Below are 6,081 nucleotides of genomic sequence, written 5' to 3' on the forward strand. Positions count from 1 at the left end.
GGCTGGCTAACTGCACACAACAAACAGTGCTACAGCTCACACCGCTTTTGTTATGGGATGTTTTTGTCATGACTGGGATTTTGACGTGATCATTTAGTCGGGCTTTAGTGATATAAGTCAACATGTTAAGATGGTTACTTTTGCCAATTAAAACAATTCTAATATTCCTGAGTGAACACTTAGCAAAGGTATTTTATTCATAAATTATATTTTACAATTTAGACAAAAAATACAGTATTTACATTTGTTGCAATATTATACCCTTCTTGAGGGCACAAAACATTTAAATAATCAAGAAAATATTTTCCCCACCCAAACATTGCAGGCCTGCTAAACATGCTAAACATTTTTTACATGTAAAGTTAATTGGTATGTGTATGCGACTGGGCAAACCCAGACATTAAAACCATCTTTTGTATAATCTCTTATTAACCCTGATGTTAATTCTTCATGTTTAGATTTCAGTTGTTCAATAGTTATAGTGGACAATGTTAGCAGACACACACAGCAGACATGTCATGCACTACACTGAATATAAAACGAAACGACAACACAAAAGACTAAAAGCATGGTATGATACCACCATTTTCAATCCACTCAGATAAACAGATAAACTGTCCACATCTTTCTTAAACAAATCCTGTCAATCTCTAAATAGAATTGTAAGCATTAAAGTGATATTATTTCTCCATTCCAAGGACAGATATGACACATATATATATATATATATATCTGTTGTCACTAGGCTATATGGCCCATTTACTCTAAGCAGAGGTTCCGTAGAGGATTGCCCTCAGAAAACTAACATTATTTGTATTATTATTGATGTGAGGCGCAGGGTTAATCCTCTGTGAATCCTTCCTCTCCCTGTCCTCCACTGTACTTCTACTCCATCACTAACAACTTCAGCACATTTCTCTATTCTTGGGCACATGTGTATTGAATTTCTGGTCTGCGGCCCTCCTATTCTCTTGTCCACGTCTGCCTCAAGTCACTGTCTTCTCAGGCAAGGGAATGGGTGTACAGTATATGTTGTCAGACCTATTTGAACCCAGATCTGTCTGCTGTATTTGTTTACAGGGCATCTACTCTCATCTACTCATCACTCACCCCTTTGTCTTTAATCCAGACATTAACACCATTTTCCATCTGGCTATGACAGGGTCACTGCAACAGAATTAGGTCTGAAATGTTTAAAACGACATGTCTTGCTGTCAGCACTGATAACACATACACTGAGTGTACCAAACATTAAGGCCACCTGCTATTTCCTTGACATAGGCTGACCAGGTGAATCCAGGTGAAAGCTATGATCCCTTATTGATGTCACTTGTTAAATCCGCTTCAATCAGTGTAGATGAAAGGGAAGAGATGAGTTGAAGAAGGATTTCTAAGCCTTGAGACATGGATTGTGTATATGTGCCATTCAGAAGGTGAATGGGCAAGACAAAAGATTTAAGAGCCTTTGAACGGGGTGATGTGGTAGGCTCCAGGCGCCCCGGTTTGTGTCAAGAACTGCAGCGCTGCTGCATTTTTCAAGCTCAACAGTTTCCCGTGTGTATCAAGAATGGTCCACCATCCAAAGGACATTCAGCCAACTTGACACAACTGTGGGAAGAAACGGAGTCAAAATACTGTAGGCCAGCTTTCCTGTAGAATGCTTTCAACACCTAGTAGAGTTCATGCCCCAACGAATTGAGGCTGTCCTGATGGAAAAAAGGGGGGTGCAACTCAATATTAGGATGGTGTCCTTAATATTTTGTACACTCACTGTATATGTATGATAACCCAGCAAAACGGGAACATTCCCAGAACATTAGCTAAGATTCCCATTAAGTTCTAGATAGGGTTTTGTTCTAACATTTGGATGATAACATCACAAAAACATACCAATAATGTTTTTGATAATGACATTTTTTATTTGATTTGTTTTATCTCTTAAATGAAATATCCTTGGAATAACATTCAGAAACATTCACAATCAGGACGCACAAAACAGCCTTTCTGAGTTCTTTAAAGGTTCCCAGAACATTAAACTACAGGGCCTTCAGAAAGTATTCATACCCGTTGACCCTTTCCAGATATTGTTGTGTTACAGCCTGAATTAGAAATGGAATAAATATGTTTTTCTCTCTCACCCATCTCCACACAATACCCGATAATGACAAAGTGAAAACATGTTTTTATACATTTTTGCAAACGTATTGAAAATGAAATATAGAAATATCTCATCTACATTGGTATTAACACCCCTGAGTCAATACATGTTAGAATCACCTTTGGCAGTGATTACAGCTGTGAGTCTTTCTGGGTACAGTAAGTCTCTAAGAGCTTTGCACACCTGGATTTTACAATATTTTCACATTATTCTTGAAAAAATTATTCAAGCTCTGTCAAGTTGTTTGCTAATCATTGCTAGACAGCCATTTTCAAGTTTCTCCATATATTTTCAAGCCTATTTAAGTCAAAACTGTAACTAGGCCACTCAGGAACATTCAATTTCGTCTTGGTAAGCAACTTCAGTGTATATTTGGCCTTGTGTTTTATGTTATTATCCTGCTGAAAGGTGAATTTTTCTCTCTGATTTTGCCTGTGCTTAGCTCTATTCTGTTTATTTTTATCCTTAAAAAAACTCCCTTGCCGATGACAAGTGTCATGACTGTCCTGACCAGGTCAGGTTACAGGAGACCACAACCCTACAGATTATCTCTCAACCCCAACAGAGGAGGAGAGCTCTAAGGGTCTGAAGATGTGTTTTTTTTAATGACCCCTCAGTCCGCTGGTAAATCCTTGGCCTCAGACAAATTCCTTTGCCCTGTTACTATGGAGAACCAGCCTCAGAACATTAAACATGAAATAAAGGGACTTTGGAACAATGGTTTACGTCAGCCACAATGGTGGTCATGACGATAGATGGAATATGAAAATGTATGTCATTTTTGTTTTGTTATTAAAGGTTAATAGATGACGTTATTACAAAAACATTGTAATGTGAAGAGTTTTCCTAGTATATGTTTGATGTTTATACATTGTACGTTGTATGGAAAATATCAAAATCTAAGAGAATGTTTTGGGGAAGATGAAATGTTAAGTTAGTTGTCTAAAATTGGATTTGAATCAAATCTAGACCTTGCCTCATTAACTTGGTACGCCCAGAGAATTGCCCTAAAGGCGGTTATGCCCACTTCTGACCCAAGGGTATAAAACCTGTGAGTATAGAATTTACAGGAGACTACGTGACCCAAGCTGCAGTAAGGTCTAAAAGGTCAACGAACCCAGAACTCAACGCAAGTTTGAAGACAAAGAAATCCTTTTCTACCCAAGCTATGGATGAGTAGCTGTGTCTAAGTGGGTGAATTCAAGTCGAACCAACTAGCCTTCATCTCCCATCGAATCGTGGTATCTAAAGGGTTTCATTCCTATGCTGTGAGCTCTGAGCTACAGAGCTGTCTGTCCTCAGAAGACCCCTTCCAGAGCAAAGGGTGAGGGAACAGACGCTTAAGCCAAAAGGACACTGACATCGGGAGGACGACCAGAGAGGTGCGCTGGAGTAGTGCGCCATCGAGCAGCCTGAAGGCCTACACAGAGAATCCTCAGAGATCATTCCCACGTAATTACATCATTATTGTTCTGACCCATAAGAGCGGCAGTTTGGGGCGAGGCTAGGGTTAGAATAGCATAGCTGAACAAATTCACCCAAATGTATATTTCTCTTGTGTACTTTCTTTTTCCTCTCTCTTTTGTAATCCCCATTGTGGGTAACACGGGCCATAGTGTGTTGGCCCGTTATACTAAGTTCTAATCAATAGCCTATAATGTGTTTTGTCTATGTGTATCTTTTATCATCATTTTAGCTTTTGAGTAAATAAATATTCAACTAAGATTGGTGTGGTACGAACTCATTGGTGAGACCCGGGTCCGTGCAGATTCACGGGCTATTCGACGTTCAGAATGAGATTGGTAGAGGCAACTGGTTAATAAGCGGCTGTTGTAAAATCGATATTCTGATATTCTTGGAGTTAGAAACTCAATAAAAACGAGTTTTCCCATGGTGCCCCAGGTTAATCACGCAAATAGAAACTTTAATCATTCGATGAACAACAGTCATCACATTAACTAATACAACGTCACAACACAAGCATACCCATAACATGATGCGGCCACCACCATGCTTGAAAATATGAAGAGTGGCATTCAGTGATGTGTTGTGTTGGATTTGCCCGAAGCATAAAGATTTGTATTTAGGACAAAAAGTTAATTTCCTTGCCACATGTTCTGCGATTTGACACAAAATCACATTTTAATCCATTTTAAATTCAGGCTGTAACATCAGGAATTCCATGCTTCTTTTTTAGCCTTCTACATAACTAACCCAGGGAAATACTGGTAAGTGGGTTTTTCACCATCACTCAACCATCGTCTTTATATGCTGCATACTTCTGGGCCCGTATTTAGAAGGTACTTTTCAGATAATGAAAAATAAGACGGGCGACCATATCAAGTGTCTCAAAGTTGAAATTATATTAGGTCTATCTTTTACACAATGTTAAAACATTTTACAGTTAGTCTAAATTTGCAGTTCTACCTGGATTTATAAATCTGGATGAAATAAAGACATCCTCTCTTTTGGTAGAGTATGCTTTATGGAGATACACATTTCTATGCTGAGAATATTGTAGTAATAGTCTGTCAAACTTAAATATAACATTAACTAAATGTTTGAGATGTTCTGAGGACCTCCAAGACAAGGTTAATTGTATATTGCGTGAACATGAATGGAGGCTATCTACAACATAAATACAGACTATTTTGGATATTATGGAACATTGTGCCACATTGTGGGAATGTTCTGTGCAACCTATGTGAATATCACAATAATATTCTTGTAACATCCTAAACTCCCATAACATAATTAAATGTTATGGGAACCTTTAAAGAACTTAGACCAGGTGATCTGTCAACATTCTTACAACATTTAGTATTTTTTTTATTTCACCTTTATTTAACCAGGTAGGACAGTTGAGAACAAGTGTGTGCAAATGTAGAAGAGTAAGGAGGTCGGCAATAAATAGGCCATAGAGGTGAAAATAATTTCAATTTAAGCATTAATACTTGAGTGATAGATGTGCAGACAATGATGTGCATGTAATGGTTTTCTTCATCTGAAGGAGAGGCGGACCAAAGCGCAGCGTGGTGGTTATTCATATTCTTTAATTTATAAAGAAACTACACATGAGATAACTAAGAAAAACAACAAATGTGAGAAAACCTAAAACAGTCCCATCTGGTGCAAACACAAAGACAGGAACAATCACCCACAAACACACAGTGACACCCAGGCTACCTAAGTATGATTCTCAATCAGAGACAACTAATGACACCTGCCTCTGATTGAGAACCATACTAGGCCGAAACATAGAAAACCCCAAATCATAGAAAATCAAACATAGACTGCCCACCCAACTCACGCCCTGACCATACTAACTAAATACAAAACACAGGAAATAAAGGTCAGAACGTGACAGTGCAAGTATAGATACTGGGGTGCAAAAGAGCAAGAGGGTAAGTAATAATATGGGGAGGAGGTAGTTGGGTGTGCTATTAACAGTTTGGCTGTGTACAGGTACAGTGATAGCTGCTCTGACAGCTGATGCTTAAAGTAAGAGAGGGAGATACTGTATAAGACTCCAGCTTCAGAGATCTTTGCAATTCGTTCCAGTCATTGGCAGCAGAGAACTGGAAGGAAAGGCGGCCAAAGGAAGTGTTGGCTTTGGGGATGACCAGTGAAATATACCTGCTGGAGCGCATGCTCTGGGTGGGTGTTGCTATGGTGACCACTGAGCTGAGACAAGGCGGGGCTTTACTTAGCAAAGACATACAGATGACCTGGAGCCAGTGGGTTTGGCAACGGATATGTAGTGAGGGCCAGCCAACGAGAGCATACAGGTTGCAGTGGTGGGTCGTATATGGGGCTTTGGTGATAAAACGGATGACACTATGATAGACTACATCCAGCTTGCTGAGTAGAGGATCAGTAGGATAGTCAGTTTTACGAGGGTATGTTTGGTGGCATGCGTGAAG

This window comes from Oncorhynchus kisutch, linkage group LG28, assembly GCF_002021735.2.
Source record: "Oncorhynchus kisutch isolate 150728-3 linkage group LG28, Okis_V2, whole genome shotgun sequence".
Classification (NCBI taxonomy): Eukaryota; Metazoa; Chordata; class Actinopteri; order Salmoniformes; family Salmonidae; genus Oncorhynchus; species Oncorhynchus kisutch.